Source organism: Dasypus novemcinctus, chromosome X (genome assembly GCF_030445035.2).
Source record: "Dasypus novemcinctus isolate mDasNov1 chromosome X, mDasNov1.1.hap2, whole genome shotgun sequence".
NCBI lineage: Eukaryota > Metazoa > Chordata > Mammalia > Cingulata > Dasypodidae > Dasypus > Dasypus novemcinctus.
The window spans coordinates 169,168,099-169,183,779 of NC_080704.1; the positions used below are offsets into that span (position 1 = coordinate 169,168,099).

General features: G+C 37.5%; 1 pseudogene; it reads right to left on the bottom strand.

The window, feature by feature from the left end:
* The window catches only part of LOC101442783 (U3 small nucleolar RNA-associated protein 18 homolog pseudogene), a 129,011-nt pseudogene extending 128,598 nt beyond the window's left edge, over nucleotides 1–413 (bottom strand).
* Nucleotides 414–15,681: the final 15,268 nt, after the last annotated feature.

Genomic DNA, 15,681 nt, shown 5'->3' on the forward strand with positions numbered 1-15,681 from the left:
TACTTCTATGCCATTAAAGTTGAATATTGAATACGTATATTTATTAGAGAAGTTGCGACCTTATAGAAAAATCATGCATTATGTGCAGAATTCCCATATATTACCCCTTCAACAATTCCTTGCCATGTTGTAGAACATTTGTTACAGATTATGAAAGATCATCAGACTATTACTACTTTGATCCATAGCTTGTATTTTGTATATTTTTTCCCATACATTCATTATTATTAACATCATGTATCAGTATTTTACTTTTGTTATAGTTCATGGGAGAACAATCTTATATATTTACTGGTAACCTGCAGTCCATCTTCTGTCACATGATTCACTGTACTACAGTCCCAATCCTTGTACATTCTATCCAAAGTGTACACTCCGTGATGCTCACTTTCTTCACAGAGCTGTGCAGTCATTGCCTCAATAAATTTTTTAATGATTTCCTTAGTACAAAAGAAAAAATCCACCCCCCCCCATTATTGACACTCAGGGTTGATGTAATACCTTTGTTGACATTGATGCAAGCATATTACAATATTGCTGTTAACTATAGCCCTAAATTATATTAATTGTGATTTTTCCATGCATCACTATATTCTTACCATGTTGTAATAGCAGTGTACATCTATTCTAGTTCATAGAAGAACATTCTTGTATTTGTACTTTTAAGCACAACCCTCATCCACCTCTGGATTCACTAAGTTATTTGGCCCCTAGATTTATAACTTTCTCTCAGTTGACATTTACATTCCTAGACTACCCTTTTCAGCCACAATCCCATTTATAAACCAGCTATGTTAATTCTACTCACTATAATCTGTTAACATCAACTCTGCCCATTTCTCCACTTTTACAGTCAAGCTAATTTAAAATGTCTATTCACAATAAGTATCAGTCCCCCTTCTCAGTCCTCATCCTATCTCCTAATAACCTATAATCTAGATTTTAACTCTACATGTTTATTCTTTGTATTTAGCTCATATTAGTGAGACCATACAATATTTTACTTTTGTGTCTGGCTTATTTCATTTAGCATAACATCTTCAAGGTTCATCCATGTTACCATATGGGTCCCAATTTCGTTTCTTCCTACAGCAGCTGTATATATTACATTTTGTTTATCCATTCACTGGTTGATGGACACTTTGGTCGTTTCCATCTTTCGGCAATTGAGAATACCACCATTATAATTATCGGTGTACAAATGTCTGTTAAAGTCACTATTTTCAGTTCTTCAGGATATATTCCTAGTAGAGGCCTTGCTGGATCATATGGCAGTTCTATGATTAGTTTCCTGAGAAACCACCACCAAACTGTGTTCCATAGAGGCTACACCATTCTACATTCCCACCGATATTGAAGGAGTGTTACTATTTCTTCACATTCTCTCCAGAACTTGTACTTTTCTGTTTGTTTGCTTTTTTTTTTTTAGTAATGGCCATTCTATGAGCTGTGAGAAAATATCTCATTGTCATTTTGAATTTCACATCCCTAATAGCTAGTGATAGTGAACATTCTTAAAAGTGTTTTTTCACCATTTTAATTTCCTCTTTGGACAAATGTCTATTTAAATATTTTGCCCATTTTTAAATTGGGTTGCCTGTCTTTTTATCATTGGATTGTATGATCTCTTTATATCACATGGATCTCAAACCCTTATCAAATATGTAATTTCCAAATATTTTCCCCTCACACTACTTATTATTAACATCATATATTAGTATTTTACTTTTGTTAAAGTTCATGAGAAAAAAATCACATATTTTCACCTTCTTGACAAAGTCCTTTCAAGCACAAATATGTTTAAATTTGAGGAGGTCCCAGTTATCCATTTTTTCTGTTGTTACTCCTGTGTTCAGTGTAAGGTTTAAGAAATCACCACATACAACCAGGCTTTGAAGATGTTTCCCTACATTTTCTTCTAGGAATTTTATGGTTGTAGCTTTTATATCTGGGTCTTTGATCAATTTTGAGTTAAGTTTTCTATATAATGTGGGTAAGGGGTCCTTTTTCTTTCTTTTGGATATGCATGTCCAGTTCTCCCAGTCCCATTTGTTGAAGACTGTTCTGCCCTAGCTGGGTTGGCTTGGCAGGCTTCTCAAAAATTACTTGACCATAGATGTAAGGGTCTGTTTCTGAACCAACAATTCAGTTCCACTTGTTTATCTCTATCTTTATGCCAGTATCATGCTGTTTTTACCAAGGTTGCAAGGTAATACGATTTAAAGTACACAAGTGAAAGTCCTCTAACTTCGATCTTCCTTTTTAAGATGTTTATGGTTATTAAAATAAATTTGATACTTGGGTTTTCTATTTCTTTTTAAAAAAAGACTTGAAATTTTTATCAGGATTGTATTTAATCTGTGTATCAGTTTCTGTAAAACTGACATATTAAGGGTATTTATTCTTCCAATTCATGAACATAGAACGTTCTTCCATTTATTTACGTGTTCACTGATTTCTCTTAACAATGCATTGAAGTCTTCTGAATACAAGTGCATTAAGTCCTTTGTTTAGATTATTCCTAAATATGTGATTCTATTTTTTCCTCACTATTGTAAATGGAATGTTTTTCCTGACTTCCTCCTCATATTGCTCATTAATAGTGTATAGAAACACTTCTGATTTTTGCATAGTAATCTTTAATTCCGACCTTCTGCTGAACTCATTTATTAGCTTTAGTAGCTTTGTTGTTGTTTTTCAGTACCTTCTAGGTATAGGATATCATTTGTGCATAGTAAAAGTTTTACTTCCTGTCCAATATGGATGATTTTTATTTCTTTTTCTTGCCTGATTGCTCTAGCTAGAACTTCTAGCACTACAGTGAACAACAGTGATGATGGTGAACGTGTTTGTCTTTTTCTCTTTCTCAATAGGAAAGCTTTCAGTCTTTTATTGAGTATAATGCTAACTGTGGGTTTTTCATATATGCCCTTTATCATGTTAGGAAAGTTTCCTTCAGTTCCTATTATTTGAAATATTTTTATGAAGAAAGGATACTGGTTTTGTCAAATGCCTTTTCTTTGTCAATCAAGATGATCCTTTGATTTTTCTTCTTTGATTTATTATGCTGATGTATTATGTTGATTGATATTTTTGTGTTGAACCACCCTTGTATAACTGGTATAAAACCCATTTGATCATGAAATATAATTCTTTAAATGTGTTGTTGGATTCATTTAGTGAGTATTTTGTTGATGATTCTGCATCTATATTCATTAGGGATATGGGTGTGTAATTTTGTTTTTTTGATAATATCTTTATCTGGCTTTGGTACTAGGATGATATTGGATTCACAGAATTAGTATGGTAGCATTAATTCCTATTCAATTGTTTGGAAGAGTTTGAGTAAGACTGGTATTAAATTTTTTTTTCGAATGCTTAGTAGAATTGACCTGTGAAGCCATCTGGTCTAGGGCTTTTCATATTGGGGAGTTGATGACTATTTTAATCTCTTCACTTGGGATAGGTTTGCTGATGTCTTCTATTTCTTCTAGGGTCTGTGTAGGTTTTTCATATGTTCCTAGGAATTTGTACACTTCAACTTCATTGCCTAGTTTTTTGTCATATATTTTTTCATAATAACCTCTTAAGATCTCTTTTATTTCTGGAGTCAGTAGTAACGTCCCCATTTTCACTTCTTATTTTATATAATTCCATCTTCTCTCATTTTCTTCATCAGTCTAGAAAAGAAGTTTTTCATTTGTTGATCATCTTAAAGAACCAACTTTTGGTTTTGTTAATTTTCTTTGTTGTTTTTTTTTCCTCAATTTTATTTATTTTTGCTTTTATCTTTGTTATTTCATTCCTTCTGCCTGATTTGGGAATAGTTTGCTGTTCTTTTTCTACTTCCTCCAGCTGTGTAGTTAGATCATTGATTTTATTTTTCTTCTTTTTTTCATATAAGCATTGAGGGCTATAAATTTCACTCTCAGCACTGACTTTTCTGTACCCTATAAGTTTTGATGTACTTTGTTCTCATTTTCATTTGTCTTGAGGTATTTACTGATATCTTTTGTAATTTCCTCTTGAACCCATTGATTAATAATATGTTTATTCTCCATATATTTCTGAAATTTTCCTTTTTCTACCTATTATTTTTATTTGTCTTTTTGTCTTTATTTTTTTAATGTAACATTCAAAAAATATGAGGTCCCCATATAACCCCCACCCCCTGATCCCACTCCTCCCCCATAACAACCTCCTCCATCATCATGAGACAGTCATTGCACTTGTCTATCTGTTGTTGATTTCCAGTTTTACTCCATTATGATCAGGTAAAGTGTTTGGTATAATTTTGATAATTTTAAATTTAATCAGACCTGCTTTGTGACCCAACATATGGTCTATCCTGGAGAAAGATGCATGAGCACTTGAGAAGAATGTATATCCTGCTTTTTGGGGGTACAATATTCTGTATATGACTATTATGTTTAGTTCCTTTATCATATGATTCAAGCTCTGTTTCTGTATTGATCCTCTGCCCAGATGTTCTACCCAACGATGTGAATGATATATTGAAGTCCCCAACTATTACATAGAGACATCTATTTTTTCCTTCATTTTTGTCAGTGCTTCCCTCATGTAATTTGGGATGCCACATGGAGTTGCATATACATTAATGATTGTTATTTCTTCCTGCTGAATTGTTCCTTTTATTAATATATAATATCCTTCCTTTCCTTTAATAAAATCTTTTCTTTTAATGTCTATTTCATTGATAAATGTACAGTTGCTCCAGGGTTTTGTTGTTGTTACTGCATGTGTGCAGTATCTTTTGCCAGCTTCTCACTTTTGTTCTATCACAACCTTGAGTATAAGGTCTTTTGCAGACAACATATAGATGGCTCATATTTTCTGATGCATTCCACAAGCTTGTGTCTTTTGATTGGTGAGTTTAATCCATTAACATTCAATGTTATTACTGTAAATGTTGTTCTTATTTTATCCATTTTGACCTTTGGTTTTAATCCTATCTTATTTTCACCATTCTTTTGAGACTTTTAACTACTTTTTACTGATATAAATTTCATTTCAAGACTCTCTTACACACCTCTTTCTCTTGTCTATTTTTTCCAGGCTGTAGCAGTCACTTCAGTATGTCCTGCAGCGCTGGTCTCTTTGTTTACAAACTCTCTCAGTTTCTGTTTATCTGTGAACATTCTAAACAACCTGGTTTCTGAAAGACAATCTTGCCAGTTATATGATTCTTGACTGGCAGTTTTTCTCTTTCAGTATCTTAAACATATCATAACACTGCCTCTTGCTTTATGGTTTCTGATGAGAAATCAGCAGTTAATATTATTGGGCATTCATTGTATGTTATAAATCACTTTGCTCTTGCTGCTCTCAAAATTCTCTATCTTTTGCATTTGACATTCTGATTAGTGTCTCCGAGTAGTTCTATTTGGATGTATTCAAATGGGATTTTGTTGTGAGTATTAGAAATTGATATCTAAGCCATTCAATAGGGTTGGGGAATTTTCTATCATTATTTGCTCAAGTATTCTGCCCCTTTTCCCTTTTCTTTTCCTTCTGAAATATCCATGACACATATGCTTGCACATCTTTTACCATCATTGAATTCCCTGAGACCCTGTTTATCTTTTTCCATTCTTTACTTTATCTCTTCTTTTGTATGTTTACATTTAGAAGCCAGGCATTCAACTTCACTGGTCCTCTCTTCTTCCTCTTCAAATATGTTATATGCCTCCAGTGTGTTTTACTTTCATTTATTGTGCCTTTCATTCCCATATGATCTTCTGTTTTTCTAGGTATGTTTCAAATTCTACTTTGTGTGGTTTTCCCGGTGTCTTCTTAATATCCTTAATCTCTTTGGCCATCTCATTGAAATTAAGGAAATTTGTTTGAACATCTGTGATTAGATGTCTCAGCTCTTATCATTTGGAGGCCCAGTTTGTTCCTCTGACTTGGCCATACATTCTTGTTTCTTGCTATGGCTTATAATTTTTTGTTGGTTTCTCAGCATGTGATTTACTTGTTGTAATTATTCTGAGCTCAGATTCTATCTTTAGTCTAGAGCTTTCTATTTGCTTAGCTTTGTCCTACACCACCTTTTTTATACTTGCTTAAACTTAATTTGGAACTTTATCTTGGCTTGTGTTTAATTAATTTTTTTAATTAATGAATTTTTTCAGCTCTTTTTCATCTGATTCTTACCCTTTCTCCCTTGCTTGTTGTGGAGCGGGACCTGAGGTTTTGGTTGATAAAATAAGCCATCGAGACTGAAGCTACCTGTGTTGCCCCAGGAACTGATGAAGCTTCTTTCACCTTTCCCCATGCCAGGGGTAGGGATGGAGCCACCACTGTGTGCATTAATCTAAGACAGGATGCAGTTGCCCTGAGATTCTGATGAAATTCCACACCCTTACTCCCATGCCTGAGACTGGGATTGAGCTGTAGGTATGGGCAATAAACTATGCTATCTGGGTCAAAACTGACCACAGTTGCCAATAGAGACTGGCAAAGCACCTGCCCCCTTCCACCCTTGCAAGGGGTGGGAATGGAGGAACAGATGTGTACAACACTTTTGTCCATGTGGGCCAAATGCAGTTGCAATTGCCCAGAGGCTGAAGGAGCACTGTCCCTCCTCCTACCCTGTCACTGGCAGAGATGGAGCCATAGATGTGTTGAACAATATAGTCTGTGTGGGCCAAAAGTGGCTTCAGTTGCCCAGAGAGACTGAGGAAGAAATGTCCCTCTTCCTGCCCTGTCAGAGGTGGGGATGGAGCCACTGGTGTGTCCCCTAATCTAGTCCATGGGGGCCAAAAGCAACTTCAGTTGCCTGCAAAGGCTGAAGGAGCACTATCCCTCCTCCTCCCTATCATGGGCAGGGATGGAACCACAGATGTGTCCAAAGTCTAGTCTGCATGGGCTCAGAACAGCTGCATTTGCCAAGAGAATGAGGAAACATAGCACACTCCCCACCCCATACTATCTGTGAGGATGAAGAAACCCTGCAACCCCTCCTGTTCAGTCGATTTGGGCAGAACTCAACTGCAGTTGCCTGGAGAGGCTGAGGGAGCACTATCATTCCTCTTGCCTTGACAGGTATGGGGACAGAATCCGAAATGTGTCCAAAACTCTAGTCTATGCAGGCCAAAACTTCCTGGAGTTGCCCAGAGAAGCTGAGTGAACACTATCCCTCTTGCCCTGTCAGGGATGGGCATGGAACCACAGGAATGTCCATCATTCTAGTCAATGCAGGGCAAAAACACCTGCAGTTGCCCAGAGATGCTAGAGGAGCACTGTCCTTCTTGACCTATTGGGCTTTGGATGGGCCACATGAGTGCCCCCAAATCTAGTCTGTGTGGGCCAAAAGTGCCTAGAGTTTCCTGGAGAGGCTGAGGAAACACCACCCCCTGCTCTCCTGACCTATCAGGGGTGGTATGGAGCTACAGGGGGTCAACAATCTAGTCGGTGTGGGCTGGAAATGACTACAATTGCCTAGTGAGGCTGGTATAGGTCCCCCAGCTTCCTGCCTGCCAGAGACAGGGCTGGAGCCCAGGCTAGGGCAGCAATCTGTGCTGGGTGGAAAGAAGCCTGCCCTTACCATCACAACAATTTTCAATCAGCCCCACTTTCCCTCATGCATGGGGCAGGATTAAAATGGAAGCTACTTGCCTCTTTCTGACTTGGACAGGTTCAAATTTTAACTGTTCTTAGGATTGGACTTTTGCAAGATAGGTTTACTAATCAGTACCTGAAGTCAATACTCAGCCATGTGATCCTTTCCTGTTTTTGTGAAATAGAGTTTCTAACTCCAGTCAGGGAAGAGCAGCTGAGGTGTCTTGTAACTTTCGTGGGGGATAGGCACTGGTCTTTATGGCATGATGTGCTCTAGTCATGAATCTTCACTGTAGACGGGTGGTTTCCTCCTTCCATTCTTCCAAGTATGTTGCAGGATGCTCTTCTGGTTACCTGCCCCCCCCCCCCCCAAAACAAGTGATTTAGATAGCTCTGGCCAATTACTAACTGTACAATAGGATGCACTGACTCTTGGAATGCCCTCCTCTGCTGCCATCTTGCCCCTTCCCCTGGCCCAAATAATTTTAAAAGAAACATATGAAAGAAAATGAAACATTGGCAATTTAATAGTGATTTAACTTTAAAGAAGACAGTTACTTTTCCAAGTCAAGTCTCCTAATTTGTATAAAAATCATATACCATATTTCATATATTACATATATATGAAATTAACAAATTTAGCATGTATTAAGAAATTGCCTGTGTGTCCAAATTAAGTTCCTTTTACCTATATTTTCTTATTTAACTCTCACTTCAAACTTATGATTTAGAAAATTTTCATTCCTTCCATGTCACAGACTTTTATTGAGGACTGATTAAGACAAATACATGGAAGTACTTTGGCAAACAAAAAGAAATACAGAATCCTAAGCCATCTCGCATATTGCAACCAATGTTCTGTTTAACAAAATATTATATGTTGGTTCCTAATTAAAAAACCATTTACTTACCCAACGAAATATAAGGATTTGATATAATCATTGTTAATACATAAGAATATCTCATGTATTTAATTTCTGTTATTGTTACCAAGAAGATGTTTGGATTTGTGGAGAATGCTAGGCAAACTAATCACTGAGTTGGCAGCGCAGTCTATCTGAACTCTTTATGGGTCACCCACATAGTTTAATAAATAAGAACATTATAGGCATAAAGGACCAGGTGTCAATGGGAAGGGAGGGGCATAGTCCCTAAAGCTACATATAGTAGTGTTGATAGGCTGGTTTGGGTCTGCAATAGAAGGCACTTATTAAATATAATAAAGGGATACGTAGCTTCATTTTTCACATCTAAGTTTACTGGAATTAGATATTGTTCATTTTAAGAAAACTGTAAAATCATCTGGAAAAGAATGAGGACTAGAAAAGGGGTCAGTACTGTAGTCAGAGAGAAAATACACTTACAAAATTTATAATATATTATTGATATGTCAGGAGAGTCAGAAGAGCAATAAAAATGATCCCATTTACAAAAAGAAAAAGAAAAAAATGTTTAAAACCATGCACACATTGATCAAGTAATGTTCAGTACAGAAATGAAGAAAACTAAAAAACTGTTCTGAGGGTTATAAAAGAGCTTACACAATTGAAGTCATACACGTGATGGTGGAAGAGAATGTCCAGTACTGCAAAAATAGTGAGTTTACTCAAATTCTCTATAGTCTTCTCATGCTAAAAATCCCTTTGTGATGTTTGGGTAAATTTGAACAACTATGTGTTAATACTGATCCTAAAGAATAATGAGGTAAAAGTATTCAAGAAATAAAAGAAGGAATGGTTTGTGCATGAAAAGAGTATAACCACATATTCAAATTATAATAATTAAAGCACTGTAGAAAGCTCTCTCGTAAGATTCCATAGGTCTAAGGAACAAAAGAATTAGTGCCAATGCCACTGAGAAATTTTGTTTTTAGGCAGAGAAAAAACATAAAATTGTATCACTCAGAACGTATGCTAAAATTCATCCCTTATGGTTTAAGATGCCAGATTTCCAGAAACATGAATATAAAACCAGAGAATGGATCAAACTTTGTAACTATGATTAATAGTAACATGAAAAATGGAAATTTCCAAATGCTTATAAGATCCGATTTTGTAGAATACATCTCCAAACGCCATATACATGAGTACATATATTTTTGTTTGAACATGGAAAGAGTGTGGAAGAAAGTGCTCTATGCTGTGAAGTTTAAATACTGCACAGACTAGAAGAGGTATCAATAGTAACTATTTTGGGGAAGCGGATTTGGCTCAATGGATAGAGGGTCCACCTACCACATGGGAGTTCCAGGGTTCAAACCCAGGGCCTCCTGACTCATGTGGTGAGCTGGCCCACTCAGTGCTGATGCACACAAGGAGTGCCCTGCCATGCAGGGGTGTCCCCTGCGTAGGGGAGCCCCACGTGCAAGGACTGCGCACTGTAAGGAGAACTGCCCTGTGTAAAGAAAGAGCAGCCTGCCCAGGTGTGGCACTGCACACATGGAGAGTTGATACAGCAAGATGACCCAACAAAAAGAGACACAGATTCCCACTGCCACTGACAAGAATCCAAGCGGACACAGAAGAACACACAGCAAATGGACACAGAGCAGACAAGAGGGAGGGGGGAGAGAAATAAATAAAAAATAAATCTTAAAAAAAAGAGTAACTATTTCTTTTTTCATTATGCATTATTTTAATGTTTTTCAGGAGTTAAAGTAAACAAGTATTTTTGTATCTATAGTAGTTTAATAAAAAATATCTTCTAAAAATAAAAAATATGTCATTTGCAAAGTTATTAGCCACTTTATTTCTAGTTTCAAGTTTTTCAAACCATAAAAAAAATTAGGAATACCTGTTCTTAAAAATGTACCAGGTAGGGCTGGTCCATCCTTATCATTTAGTTGGTTGTCAAGGGCAGGCCCAAAAACTGGAACATAGGAGTTGACCAGACCACATATCTGGTAGGTTTCAGGGCTCAACCCCCATATGAATAATTCAAGGCCTTTTAGTCTCTTGAGAAGTATACTTAAGAGGTAAATTGAAAATTATAGGTTCAAATAAAAGGAGTAGAATAGTGTTTAGGGAGTTTATTATTATTTTTATTGACTTTGTAATAATATTACACTAAAAATATATATATGAGTTCCCATTCAACCCCACCCCCCCCACCCCACCTCTCCCCCCCCCCCCCCCCAGCAACACTCGTTCCCATCATCATGACACATCCATTGGATTTGGTAAGTACATCTTTGGGCACCTCTGCACCTCATAGTCAATGGTCCACATCATGGCCCATACTCTCCCCCATTCCATCCAGTGGGCCCTGTGAGGATTTACAATGTCCGGTGATTGCCCCTGAAGCACCATCCAGGGCAGCTCCATGTCCCAAAGACGCCTCCACCTCTCATCTCTTCCTGCCTTTCTCCATACCCATCAGCCACCTGTTTAGGGAGTTTATAAATTAGTATAACTATGTTACATTGGGGAAATACTTTTACATATATTCCCAGATAAGTCCCACAGAGGGGGTGTTAGTTTCACAAGGCTGTGTGAATTGCCTATGCTGTGTGGATATCCTTAGGGCCCTCAGGAGCACTTTTGTTTGAGGCTTTCTTTACTGTTTCAGTTTGTAAAGTCTCGCTGCAATCTGCATAAGTGTAACTTCTGGAATGACCTCCCGACACACTTTGAAATTTCTTAGACATAAAAACTCAATTTTATTTAGTATTTCCCCTTTTTTGATCAAGTTCTTTCTGCAAATGCATCACCAATTAACGCATGTTTGTAACCCCTTGGTGCCATTGAGACTTGTCACTCATCAGGGGGAAGGTAGGGAGCATGTTTGCAGTTTGGCTTAGAGATAGGCCACATTTGAGTAAAAAGGAGGTTTTCAGGAGGCAACTCTTAGGCATCAATTATACTTATATTTGCATTAGTTTTAATGGCTATCTGTTGAGGCAATGTGAGGTGAGGATTCATTTTAATTTAGGATGTTTTTCCCAATCAGTACAATCCATGAACCCCTATCCCCCCATAAAAATTATAACAAAAAATAGCCATAAGCAAATTGGGCAAATAAAAGAAATCTGCATAAATCAGTATGTTCACTTTATAATGGTATTGATTATTTTGAAAAATCAACTAGACAGTACAAATTTATAATGCATAAAATTAAATATTAAAAAGCATATACTAAAGAATTATTTAAGTCCTATGACTGAAAACGATAAACATTTTATGAAGGAATAAAAGTAGTCTTCAAGAAGAGCATATATGCATATTATCTGGGGCAACAAATGTGAAAGTCAAATGGTCTTACTTTTTCTCAAAAATATTTTGATGTTTACAATAGCTATCTTAAAAACCTAATTTTTGCTTCATTAGGAATTTTTAAAGTATGGTTCGATTTTAGCTGCAAGAGTATCTAACAAGTGAGATTATTCAAGAACTACCTCAAAATGAAGGGTAATGGATCTATTTGCTTTTCTAGATATTGAATCCTATGTTACTTACAACAGTGGTTTTTGGAAAACAATTAAAAAAGAATGCTGAAAAAATGAATTATCTAATAGTAGTGGGAATAGTCATTAATTTTTGGAAAAATGAATTATCTAATAGTAGTGGGAATAGTCATTAATTTTTGGAAAAATATCATTTCAACACTTATTTCATAAAAAGGACACTAATACAATTTACATGGGTTATAAAGATGAACTTAAAGATACAACAGAATAGAATCCTATTGGTCTACAAGGATAAGCATGGTGTTGTGCATGAACATGCAACCCTAAAATAAATTTGGCTTTGTGGATATCAAAGACATAATTTTCAGTGAAAAGAAGTATGCTGTGGAACACGTATTTTAAGATTCCTTTTTTAAACATATAATCTCTATTTAAGTGTATGTAGACCAGCAAGAATTAAATTCAAGTAGAAGAGTTTAAAGAATATAGGAAAAGGATTTAAAACACAGATATAATCCTACGCCTTAGTATATAAAAACATGATATTTTAAAAATGTTGCATTTCTAAAATTCACATATATTTTCTTTATAATCAGCTAGAAAGCCCCAATAAAATTCTTATGGTACTTGACAAATTGTTTTTTTTTGTTTTTTTTTTAAAGATTTATTTATTTATTTAATTTCCCCCCCTCCCCTGGTTGTCTGTTCTTGGTGTCTATTTGCTGCGTCTTGTTTCTTTGTCCGCTTCTGTTGTCGTCAGCGGCACGGGAAGTGTGGGCGGCGCCATTCCTGGGCAGGCTGCTCTTTCTTTTTACGCTGGGCGGCTTTCCTCACGGGCGCACTCCTTGGACACCCTTGCGTGGCACGGCACTCCTTGCGCTCGGCTTTCCTCACGGGCGCACTCCTTGCGCGTGGGGCTCCCCCACGCGGGGGACACCCTTGCGTGGCACGGCACTCCTTGCACGCATGAGCGCTGTGCATGGCCAGCTCCACACAGGTCAAGGAGGCCTGGGGTTTGAACCGCGGACCTCCCATATGGTAGACGGCGCCCTAACCACTGGGCAAAAGTCCGTTTCCCGACAAATTGTTTTTAAAACTCCATTCAGGTAATACACATCTGAGAGTAAGCAAGTCAACTGAAAACAAAAGTATAAGAAAAGGTATTCACTGTACAAGGAGTTTAATTGAATGATCAAATTTCAATAATTGTAGCAATGTGGTTTTGGCTTAAAAATGACAGATATCAATGAAATAAAATTTATTCTTAAAATTCTGTTCTGTATATTAGATATTTGGGAGAGAGTATCAGGTTTTTTTTTTTAATTTAAAGATTTATTTACTTATTCCCCCCACCCCCCCCTGCCCCATTCCCCCTTTTGTCTGCTGTGTCCATTTGCTGTGTGTTCTTCTGTGTCTGCTTGTATTCTCATTAGGTGGCTCTGGCAACCCATCCTGGGACCTTCCAGAATGGGAGAGAGGCCACCGTTCTCTTGTGCCACCTCAGCTCCTTAGTTTGCTGTATCTCATATTGTCTCTTCTCTGTGTCTCTTTTTTGTTGCATCATCTTGCTGCATCAGCTCTTCGTATGGGTGGCTTCACTCCTGGGTACTCTGCCCTCCTGCCCAGGGCTGCATTCCTTGCACGGGGGCTACTCCTGTGTGGGGTGACATTCCTTGTGCACAGCAGCACTCCACGTGGGCCATTTGCCACATGAGGCAGGAGGCTGTGGGTATCGAACCCTGGACCTCCTATATGGTAGGCAGAAGCTCTATCTGTTGAGCCATATCCACTTCCCAACATGCTTACATTTGATTGACAGTGAAGGTCCTCGGGAGAGAGATTTTCTTAAAACTACCCTTCACAGAATCTATGGAAAGGTTTAGGCTTAAGAGCTTAAATCAGAAAACAGAGAAATGGTATATTTTATAGCAGAGTCAAAGTCTGTTGCATACCTACAATAAAAGAAGTAGAAAATGCACCATCCTTAAAGAACTTTAATAACTCAAAAATTTAAATGGATTATTGCTCAGAAATTAAACACAATTGAGTTCAGTTCTTGGTATGCCCATATTTGTGGCATATTTGTTTGATTTTTAGTATCAGGTTTTAATCTCACTTGAAACCATATACTCCAATGAAATCCATATAGGATTAAAGTTGAATTTTACAACATAAAACAAAAATATATATCGGGGAAGCGGATTTGGCTCACCTGATAAAGAGTGTCTGCCTACCACATAGGAGGTCCACGGTTCAAACCCAGGGCCTCCTGACCCATGTGGTCACCTGGCCCACATGCAGTGCTGATGTACACAAGGAGTGCCATGCCACACAGGGGTGGCCCCCATGTAGAGGAGACCCACATGCAAGGAGCGTGCCCTACAAGGAGAGCCACCCCATGTGAAAAAATTGCAGCCTGCCCAAGAATGATGCCGCACACTCGGAGAACTGACGTAGCAAGATGATGCAATAAAGAGAGACACAGATTCCTCAAAGAAGAACACACAGAGAATGGACACAGAAAGCAGACAATGCGGGGGGGGGGGGGGTAGAGAAATATATATATGGGATATTTTCAAAATATTGGGGGCAAAATTTATTTGCCAAGTGGTGATTTTTCTTAATCCGGTTTGGGTAAAAGAAGGGGTAAGAATGATATCAAAATGAAACCCTATATATGTATATAAGTGCTTTAGCATATTTTATCTGATATATCTCCCAACACTCTATTTTATAGACCTGTCATGAGCTTGGATCCTAGGTAACTTTCGTTTTTATATCAAAGGTCTCTAGTGAATTTGATTATGAGATTTTTTTCCAGGATAGCCATGGGGAAACTGGCAGCAAGGACTCATAAAAAAAATTCACATTAAAAAATCCCCTGTTTTTATTAGGGTTCAGATCACAGAGCACAGAGGAACAATTTAGGGATTAAAAAATGGGTTAAAGGTGTGGGGGGTGTTTGAGTTGAATGTTAACTTTAGGTGAAGGGGTAGAGGGAAGGTTTGACTTGAAAATAGTCCCTGAACCTCGGGCAGGTCTTCATCTCTCCCTGCCTCAGTTTCTTCACCTAGGCTGGATGACCTTGGGGGGCCTGAACTGAGACACATTCCCTGAGTCCTGTACCTGGTTTGACTTCAGTCACCCTGTCGCCAATGCTCTCCACAATGCCAGCTCCCTCGTGGCCTAAGATCACAGGAAGTGGTGTGAAAATGTGGCCCCTAAACACATGGTCATCTGTGCCACAGATCCCTGTGGCCAACAACTTTTGTGGAATAAGAAAATAATTAGATTCAGAAAAATTTAAGTCCTGCTGATAGAATTAATTCATCCAATTCCCTGAAGTTGGGCGTCTAAAGAGTTTTCAGGAATTCCACCAATTCCCCACTCTTTCCAAATAAAAATTTCAGTTTACCCTTAAAAAAAAAAAAGAAAATAGTCCCTGAAGCAAAGGAGATGATTTATTTTCTGGGGAGAATAGTACAACGTGTATTCATTGCAATACCTTGCTGTAATAACTTGGTGTTAGGGATTGACTCATGTACCCTACAAAAGACATGTTGAAATCTTAATCCGCATTCCTGTTGGTATGAATATATTTTAAATAGTATCTTTGAATATGTTAAAGTGAGTCATGTTGGAGACTCACTAGTTAATAGCATATTCAAAACTCCTATTTAGGTGTACCCGAA